Source organism: Suncus etruscus, chromosome 10 (assembly GCF_024139225.1).
Source record: "Suncus etruscus isolate mSunEtr1 chromosome 10, mSunEtr1.pri.cur, whole genome shotgun sequence".
NCBI classification, from domain to species: domain Eukaryota; kingdom Metazoa; phylum Chordata; class Mammalia; order Eulipotyphla; family Soricidae; genus Suncus; species Suncus etruscus.
The window spans coordinates 32,948,017-32,959,028 of record NC_064857.1 but is presented as its reverse complement, the minus strand read 5'-3'; positions in this window follow the sequence as shown (position 1 = coordinate 32,959,028).

Sequence of the window (11,012 nt, the reverse complement as noted above, 5' to 3'; positions counted from 1 at the left end):
TGGGTTCAAATTCCAACACTACACTAGGGAAAGAAAAGGACAATTAATTAATTTAAATTTAGCACCATCTAGTGGACATTTAGAAGAAACCAATATTCTTTTTTTTTTCTTTTTTCTATCTATTGAAAACAATAAAATGTAAGGTGAACTACATTTTAGTTTAAAAATAAGTTCAAACGAAGCCAATACTACTGTATGCATGGGACCAAACTAATAATTAAACTTTAAAATGTACCTGTTTAAATGTTTAAATTTAAGTATTTAAAATTTAAAACTTTTAAAATGATGATGGTAATGAGAGAAATAGAATGCCTGTTCCAATATGGGCAGGGTGTCAGGGAGCAGGGAGATGGGGGCGTTGGTGGTGGGAAGGTTGCAATGGTGAATTGGGGTGTTCTTTTCTTTTTTCTTTTAAATTTTATTGATCGATTGGTTGGTTGGTTGGTTGGTTGGTTGTTGGGTCACACCTAGGGTTCACTCACTCCTGCCTCTGCACTCAGAAATCACCCTTGGCAGGTTGGGGGACCACAGGGATGCCGAGAATTGAACCAGGCCCCTCCCAGATTGGCCACATGCAAGGCAAACGTCCTACTACTGTGCTATCTCTCCAGTTCTGGGGGGTTTTCTTTTCTATAACTGAAACCCAACTACAAACATACTTATAATCCTGGTTAAATAAAATAGTATTAAAAAATAAATTAAAAATGTACCTGTTAAGAAGGCAGGTAAGGGAAGTGAGAGGGACTTGGGGACAGTGACAGAGGAATGTTAACACTGGTGGAGGGATTGTTGTTGGAGCATTATATACCAGAAATTCTTCTATGAAAAGCTTACTAGAGCTTTCTATATTTTTAAATATAAATCAGGGATTGGGGTGATTGTAGAGCAGGTAAGGATTTTGCCTTGCACAGACTATTCGGGTTCGATACCTGTCATTCCATATAGTTCCCCAGAGCCCTGCATAAGTGAATACTGATCACAGAGCCAGGAGTAACACTTGAGTGCCTCTGGGTGTAAATCCCAAATCCAGGGGAGATTAGTAAATTGCCTTGTTTATGATCCTTGGCACCACAACTTGTCTTAAACACTATCAGAGTGCTAAGAGTCACTCTGAGCACTGTGGGTTTGAAGAAAAAGAAAGAAAGAAAGAAAGAAAGAAAGAAAGAAAGAAAGAAAGAAAGAAAGAAAGAAAAGAAAGAAGAAAGAAAGAAAGAAGAAAGAAAAGAAAAAGAAAGAAAGAAAGAAAGAAAGAAAAGAAAAGAAAAAGAAAGAAAGAAAGAAAAAAGAAAGAAAGAAAAGAAAGAAAAGGAAGAAAAGAAGAAAGAAGGAAGAAAAGAAGAAAGAAAAGAAACAAGAAAAAGAAAGAAAGAAAGAAAGAAAGAAGAAAGAAAAAGAAGAAAGAAAGAAAGAAGAAAGGAAGAAAGAAAGGAAGGAAGGAAGAAGGAAGGAAGGAAGGAAGAAGGAAGGAGAAAGAAAGAAAGAAAGAAAGAAAGAAGAAAGAAAGAAGAGGAAAGAAAGAAAGAAAGAAAGAAGAAGAAGAAAGAAAGAAAGAAGAAAGAAAGAAGAAAGAAAGAAAGAAAGAGAAAGAAAGAAAAGAAAAAGAAAGAAAAGAAAGAAAGAAAGAAGAAAGAGAAAGAAAGAAAGAAAGAAAGAAAGAGAAAGAAAGAAAAAAAAGAAGAAGAAGAGGAAGAAGGAAGGAAGGAAGGAAGGAAAAGAAAGAAAGAGAAAGAAAGAAGAGAGAGAAAGAGAGAGAGAGAGAAAAAAAAACCCTCAGTCACCCATGACCAGTCAGCATTCTGGACCTGCAAGCTAATTGCTAGTTTTGAAATTCTGCTTTCTTTCTTCTAAAATTTAGGATTGTGCTGTACTAGTTTCACAAATAAATCATTTGAAGCTCTAAAAAAAAAGAGAGAGAGAGAGAAAAGAGAGAGAAAAGAAAGAAAGAAAGAAAGAAAGAAAGAAAGAAAGAAAGAAAAAAGAAAGAAAGAAAGAAAGAAAGAAAGAAAGAAAGAAAGAAAGAAAGAAAGAAAGAAGAAAGAAAGAAAGAAAGAAAGAAAGAAAGAAAGAAAGAAAGAAAGAAAGAGAGAGAGAAAGGAAGGAAGAAAGAGAGAAAGGAAGGAAGGAAGGAAGGAAGGAAGGAAGGAAGGAAGGAAGGAAGGAAGGAAGGAAGGAAGGAAGGAAAGAAGGAAGGAAGGAAGGAAAGAAAGGAAGAAAGGAAGGAAGGAAGGAAGGAAGGAAGGAAGGAAGGAAGGAAGGAAGGAAGAGAGAGAAAGAGAAAAAGAAGGAGGGAAGGGGAGGGAGGGAGAAGAAAGAAGGAAGGGAGGAAGAAAAAGAAAGAAGAGAAAGAAAGAAAGGAAAGAGAAAAGAGAAAGGAAGAAAGAAACAAAAACAAACAGAAAGAAACAAAGAAGCAAAGAAAGAAACAAAGATAGAAAAAACTGGAGAAAGTTCAACAGGCTGAAGTGCATGCTTTTTAAAAAATGTATTGAGTCACATTCAGCAGAACTCAGGGCTTGCTACTGGCAAGATCACTTGCAACAGTGCTCAGGTGACTATATAGTGTGCTGGGGTGCTGGCGTTGGCCTGTTTGTTGTCCTGTCTCTCCAGCTCCTGGAGTATGTGTTTTATTTTATTGTTTTTAATTGTGAGAAATGGTTACAAAGTTGCTGATGATTGAATTTCAGTCATACAATGCCCAATACCCATCCCTTCACCAGTGAACATTTCCTGCCACCAATGTCCCTATTTCCCTCACACCCTTCACACTATCCTCCCAACTACCTGCCTCTATGGTAGACATTTTTCTTCTCTTTTTCTCTCTCTGTCTTCCTTCCGTTTTTTTTTTTAGAGTCTAAATTTAGACAGTGTAGTTTTTAATACTGCTACTGAAAAAGGTATCATGAATATCACGTTGCCTCCTTTCAGCACCCAGTTCTTGAAGTCATCAATTCCAGCTGTCATTGTCATAGTGGTCCCTTCTCTGCCCTAACTGCACTCCTCCACTATTTGTGGGCAGCTTCCTACTATGGATTAATCCTCCTGGCTCTCATCTCTATTGTCTTGGGTATTATTATCATACTATATATATATACATATATACATATATACACACACACACACACATATATATATATATATATATATATACACCGTATTTCCGGTGTATAAGACGACTTTTGAAACCAAAAAAAAGGTCAACAGAAAATCGGGGGTCGTCTTATAAGCTGAGTATATCCCGAAAAATGTTTCAATATGCTACTAAACGAAACAAACCAAAAAAAATCAGGCCGCAGAGTTTCCAAATCTCTTTCTTGGGGGCTCCCAAACAGTACTCAGGAGATCTGGGGGCCACTTCTGGAAAAACCCAGCTAACAGTGTTGGTGGTTCAGTGCTAGGGTCCGAGGATGGGGTGTTGTTTGGTTCATGTAGTGGGGGGATTAACTGACGCCACCAGGGAATTGGCAGAAAAGGTGCCTATGATAAGGGATCAATCACAGCAAGGCTGCTCGCACCGCCTCTCTAACTCAGCCAATCCAAGCAGGCCTTTGATGCATGCAAATTAGACAATGTTCTGGACCGAATCTATACTGTCAAAAGCCTGCTCAAATTGGCCAGAGTCAGAGAGGAAGTCTATTACAGTATAACCTCTGAACCTTGGCTTGTTGTGATTGGCTCACTGTGGTACATACGGTTGCAGCACAGGAACGTTCTGTCTGATACAGTGAATATAGGCCTAAACCTATGTTTTAACTGCAAAATTAGGAGGCGTCTTATATGTCCAGTGATCTTATATGTCGGAAAATACGGTATTATGTATATTTATATATGTACACATACATATATCACAAATGAGTGAAATTATTTTATGTCTATCCCCTCTCTCTCACTTCTTTTGTTCATCATAATACTCTCCTTATCCATCCAGGTATAAGCAAATTTCATTACTTTGTCTTTCCTAACCACTACATAGTATTCCATTATATAGATATACCAGTTTCCTTTTTGTTAAATTTATTTAAAGGAAATATATAACATAGTTGACACAATTGATCATAATACATTTGTTTCAGGAAGAACAAAGGAAACATTATTTAAAAAAATTAAAAAAAATAAAGAGATGGAAGATAAAGAAAAGGTTCAGTAGCAAGTATATTTTTGAAAATCATTGAATCACCACCAATTAACTCATTAAAGGTCTAGCAGAAGTAATAAACTTTTCTTCTTTTTTTTTTTTTTTTAAGAATGAGAGTTAAAAAAGTACAGCAAAAGGGGCCCGGAGAGATAGCACAGCGGCGTTTGCCTTGCAAGCAGCCGATCCAGGACCAAAGGTGGTTGGTTCGAATCCCGGTGTCCCATATGGTCCCCCATGCCTGCCAGGAGCTATTTCTGAGCAGACAGCCAGGAGTGACCCCTGAGCACTGCCGGTGTGGCCCAAAAACCAAAAAAAAAAAAAAAAAGTACAGCAAAAGGTGTTAGCATAACAATTGTTTGCATAGGCACAGCAAAATATGGGAGACATAGAAAGGAAAAGCCTTGGCCTAAATACAAGGAGACCTTTACCCCTGAAGTTTTCTGGAATAAGACCATTTCTAGGCTCCAGGCATACTAGGTTGTCCAACCCAGGTCACTATCTGCAGTGCCAATAAACTTCCCTTCCCCCCTCACTTCCCCCCCACCCACAGTCGCTGTTGTTGGTGTCAGGTTTCTGTAGTTAAAGATCCTGGAATCTGTGCATATCCTACATCGAAGTCAGGATGATGTGGATCGTCCTCTAGTTTCACCTCGCCATTAGAGGGCAATGCGGATAGCCCTGCCCTGCAAGCAGGTTATTGTTATTATGACTTCTTGGTGTTAAGGGACATCTCTTTGGAGTAGACCGATGCCAGGGCAGCGGTAGGGTCTTCTGTGGTAGAAGATTGCTCCCAGTTAATGTTATAGACAACCTTGGTTGTTTCATCCTGGTTCAGGGGTGAATGGACAATGCCCGTTCTGAGGCCTGAGCCAGTAGATGTACCGGTTTCTTTATCAACTCATTTTTTCTCAGGCACTTAAGTTGCTTGCATATTCTGGCTTTTGTAAATAGTGCTGCAATGATTATAGGAGTGCATGTGTTTCTTATTGTAACTCCACCCTGGATTTAGGTGTACCTACCTGAGACCTGCCCTTTTCTGGCTGAGGTCTCAGGAACCAGATATTAGGTGTAACCTTACCTACAAGACCCCTCCCATTCCGGGGAGTGGTCTTGGAAGGTAGATAAGGCCTTTGACCCAAGGGATTAGTCCCTTTTGCGCTTTTGCCTTTTGGTCTTTGGCCAGCATGGAGGTCAAAGGGAAGATGGCTGAAAGGAGTTAAGATGCAGGGCTAGCTAAGAATGGCTGTGCTTGAAAGGTTATGATATAGGACACACACGTGTGGTGAATAGGGCGTGAATAAAGTTGATGCTTCCTGATGCCAGTCTCTGGATGAGTCTGATTCCACCGTTCACCTAAACCTGGGACCCGCCAGCGGAATGGGGATTGCGGAGCCACGTGGCCTGGGATGGCAGAGAAAAATCTCTCCATCTCCATCCACCTCCATCCAGATCCATCATTAATTATTTAATGCAACACTTATGCCTGTGTTTTTGGGTTCCTAGGGTATATTCCCAAAAACGGTATTACTGGGTCATATGGAAGTTTTAATTTCTAGTTTTCTGAGGAAATTTCATATTGTTTTCCAAAAGACAGGATCAGTCAATATTCCCACCAACAGTGAACAAGAGTGCCTTTCTCTCTGCGTCCATTACAGCATTAATTGTTCTTTGTGGTGTGCGAGTCTCTGTAGTATGAGATGATATCTCATTGTTTTGATCTGAATTTCCCTAATGATGAATGATGTGGAGCATTTTTAGCCATTTGTATTTATTCTTTTTTTTTTTTTTTTTTTTTGGTTTTTTTGGGCCACACCAGTTTGATGCTCAGGGGTTACTCCTGGCTATGCGCTCAGAAATCACCCCTGGCTTGGGGGGACCATATGGGACGCCGGGGGATCGAACCATGGTCCCTCCTACGCTAGCGCTTGCAAGGCAGACACCTTACCTCTAGCGCCACCTTCCCGGCCCATTTGTATTTATTCTTTGAGAAAATTTCTGCTTATTTCTTCTCTCTATTTTTTGTGGGGTTAAAAAATGGACTTTTTTCTTGTCAAGTTCTATTAGTGCCTTATATATCTTAGATATTGACCCCTTATCAGATGGATATTGATTGAATAGTTTATCCCAATTCATGGGCAGTCTTTGTATCCTGTTCATCATTTCCTTTGAGGTGTATTTAATATAGTCCCATTGGCTTATCTTTGCTTTCACTTGCTTAGTTAAAGATATTTATTTTTTGAAGGTGCCTTCATCTTCAATGTCATAAAGAGTTCTGCCCATGTTTTTTTTTTTCTATGTATTTTATGGTATCAAGGCCTTTCATCCATTTTTAGTGCACTTTTGTGTTAAAAAGAGGTCCTACTTAATTATTTTTGGTCAGTAGATAACTAGTTTTCCCAACATCACTTGTTGAAGAGTTTTTCCTTGTGCTACTTTATCTTTCTTGCTCTTTTATCAAAGAATATGATCATATGCCATAGGATCAGTCTCAGATATTCAAGTGTATTCCATTGATATATGGGTCTGTCTTTATTCCTGTATCATGCTGTTTTAATGACTATTATTTTGCAGTACAGTTTTAAGTTGAGGAAATGTATTGTTCTCATCTTTCCACTGATCACTTTAGCTGTTCCTAGTTTATTGTTCCATAGGAATTTCAGAAGAGTTTTATCTATTTTTTTTTAAATATGCATTGTATACATATAAGGATTGCATTAAATCTATCCAATTCTTTAGGGATTATTGACATTTTGATAATGTTTATCCTCCCAATCCATTATTAGGGAATGTGTTTCCATTAGCTCATGACCTCTTTGATTTCTTGAATTAGAATTTTGTATTTCTGTTGTATAAATCTTTCACCATTTTAGTTGATTTCTAGGTACTTGGTTTTCTGAGGCACAATTGTGAATGCGATTGCTTTAAATATCTTCTTTCATTATTTGGATATTTAAAAGCCATAAGTTTTGTTTAATAATCTAGTATATTTTCACTTCACTATACAAACTATTGTATCTAGAAGTTTTCCTGTAGAATTTTTAGGACTTTCTAAATATAGTATGTCAACATTGAATAGTGAGAACTTGACTTCTTCATTTCCTATGTACATGACCTTGATAAAATGTTAATTGCTTGATTGCTATGGCAAGTACATCCAACAATATATTGAATAGGAGTGATGAGAAATATATATTTAACATATATATCTTGTAAAATTATTAAAATTTTTTTGAAAATATCAGCGTCAAATTTGAGTCAGAACAATTCCAATGAAGGGTCTGAACCAATAATATAGCAGTAAGGGTGCTTGATTTGCATAAGACCAATCTGGGCTCAATCTCTGAAATGTCATATGTTTTCCAGAGTACTGCCAGAATCAATTCTTGAATACAAAGCCAGGAGTAACCCTTGACTATCACTGGGTATGGCCCAAGAACAAAACATAAATAAAAGAACAATTCTGTGACCTGGTTATTTAAATTTAGACTATGACTAAAGTTTATTAATGATTGTTTCTTCTCCTAAAAATGTCTTTATTGGTCTATCTGTCCTCCCAAACAAGGTACATTATTATCATTGGGACCTCTGGTCCCTGATTTGAACCAGGTCTCTCCAGGTTTCCAGGGCTACTGCTGATCCCGTCCCCCAAGCTCTAGGCTCAATCCACCACCAGTCCTTATATTCAGTTTATATATCCCCTCAAGTTGCCATCTTAGGGAGGGAACTTTTGGTCCCTGACTTAAACTGAGATTCTTCAGGCTTCCAAGACCATTGCAAATTCCCTTCCCCAAACTCTAGGCTCAGCCTGCCACCTATCCAGATATCTGGTCCTTTTACTTTCCTAATATAGATCACTTTCTTAAGTAATGGGGAACGTGAAACTCCATGACTCCATCCCACAAAATGCAAAGAACAATCAATGGCAAAACTACAGAGGACAACTGCAATTGGGGATATGGAAAGAAGCCAAGCCCATCAAACCTTTGAGGCAGGAGAGATAGCACAGCAGTAGGGTGTTTGCCTTGCATGCAGCCAACCCAAAACAAACCCGGAGTGAAGAGCCAAGAATAATTCCTGAGCATCGCTGGATATGGCCCCAAAACAAGAACAAACAAACTATCTGAACCTTGCAGATGAGGAACTAAAATCAACACTTAAGGCTTTAGCAACAGAAATCAAGAAAGAAGCACTAGCCAGAGAAATTAAGCAATCAATAGATGAACAATTCAACCAACTCAAAAGACTTCTGTAAGAAGATGAGAGAATCCATAAAAAAGGAATTGAAGGAACTAAAGAACATATTAGCAAGTAGCAGAATAGCACTTGATGTGATTGATGATTCATCTATATAGTTGATGAGGACCATATAGATAAACTTAGAGACAAATAACAAGCCAGCATAAATAAAGGAGTCAAAAAAAAAAAAAGGACAAAATTGTAAAGAAAATGTACTTACAAATACAAGAGAAATTATCTCTGAATTATAGAAATACACGGAGAGGAAAAATGGAAAAGGGGAGAACAAGAAGTGAATGATAAAATATCAGAGAACTTTCCCACTCTCTGGAAAGAAGCTGTTGTACAAATCCAAGAGGCAAAAAGAGTGTGAAACAAAATAGATCCTAACAGAACAACACCCAGACATACAGTAATCCAAATGGCAAAATACAAAGAGATGTTAGAAACTAGAAGGGAATGTGAAGCCTAGAGCAAATAATGATGCAGACTCCAAGGCTCTATAAACCACAATATACCACTCTAGATATCTAGTCATAAAAGGACATGATGAAACACCCTAGACAACAGCCAATAAACTTAAAGGTCAACACCCAGTGGTGGAAATCCTCTCAAAGACCAATAAAAAGAGCCTGAAAGCTCAGTAAAATGTTGTTGCCTAACAGGGGGGCAATCCCAGCATGCTGGTAATAAACTCCCTTACATTTGCATTACTATTCGTCTCCTATGGTCATTGTGGGATAGGTTCTGATTGAAGCTAGCAGAGAGAGATAGGCTCCTTAATGTGATAAGGGAGAAGAAAACCTTAAGTATAAAGAAAAAACATACAAATCTATTCAGACCTCCCATCTGAAACAATCCAGGTAAGAAAAGAGTGGAATGACATATCTAAATTATTGAATGAAAGAAAATTTTAATCTAGAGACCACTTCCCAACAAACCTCTAATTTTTATGGGAGGGAGGGATAAAAACATTCTCAGACAAATAATAATTTGCAACATTCGCGCTAACTAAACCAACTCTATATAAACTACTCAAAGTTTAATTATATAAACCAAATACCCAATTGCAACAGAAACAAGCCTACATAATGCATAACAGCTCTTTCTGTCAATTTTTTCTGAAATGTCAATGGACTAAATTCTCCCATCAAAAGGCATAGAGTGGGTTGGATCAAGAAACAAAACCTAATCATTTTCTGCTTTCAGGAAACACACTTAAAATCTCATGATAGACAGAGACACAAAGTAAAAAAATGAAACATAATTATACAAACTATTGGAAAAAATAGACTGGGACAGCCATACTTATATCAAACCAAATTGTATTCAAACTCAATAAAGTGATTAGAGACAAGTATGGACACAACTTATTGATCAGGAGGATACTAGACTAAGCAGTACTCTGATCAACACATATGCACCAAATGTAGGGTCAGCAAAATGTAAGGCTTTTGCTCAGAAACCTAGAGAAATATAAACGGAAACATGACAGTAGTAGTGGGAGAGTTCAACACATCACTTTTACCACTAGATAGATCCACTGAAAAGAACATTAGGAAGTGAAAAAGAATATTAGAATTTTTAGAAAAAGAACATTAGAAATGAAAAAAAAGAAAAAAACAGTAAAACATTAAACATTGACTTTGGAACACCATGGGGAGACATAACAATCATTTCAAATTGACCAGTATTGATCTAAATTTTGATCATTCTATTTGCCTTTGCTTTCACAAGCAATCTGAGGTAAATTTGTTTGTGCCTGCATAGAGACAGGCTAAGGTGGTGATGGCAGATTAGGGAACATTGGTGAAGAGAAGGTCACACTGGTGATGGGAATGGTGTTTGAACATTTAATTCCTGAAGCAAGTTTATTATGAACAATTTGGTAAATCAAGGTGATATAATAAAAAAATCAATCTAGGATCAACATGTACAATTTCATGGCATTCTATAATTTAGAAGAACAATTTAGTTTTAGATTTTGCCTCTATGTAATTATTATAGCTATCTTGGATGTCATGACCTGTCATAACAAATTTCAAGTGTGCTTAACTAAAAATATATTGAAACTACTTAACACAAAGTTAAATCATTGTTACTTGTGACTTTATTTGGGGGTGGGGTGGACTCACTCTGAATGTTCAATGTTCTTTGCAAAGTTCCTTGCAGAACTTGGAGCAATCTCCCTGTAATTTTAAATTTTGAACTAACGATAGCACAGTAATAGGGTGTTGGTCTTGCAAGCTGCCAACTCAGGACAGACCCAGGTTCAATAGCTGGCATCCCATATGGTCCCCTGAACCTGCCAGGAGCAATTTCTGAGTGCAGAGCTAGAAATAACCACTGAGCACCACCAGGTGTGGCCCAAAATTTAAAAAAAAATGAACTAATGGGGACAGGAGATATAGCTCAGTGAGCCATATGCATACAGAAAGCTAGGTTTTGGTCTCCAGCACCACATGACTGTTGGAACACTGTTGGCAGTGACTTACCAAATGCTGATCTAGCAAATCCAAATGGATTAAAGACCTGGATATCAGACCCAAAACCATATGGTATATAGAATAACATGTAGGTAAAGCACTCCATGACATTGAAACTAAAGGCATCTTCAAGGAGGAAATAGCACTGTCCAAAGAAG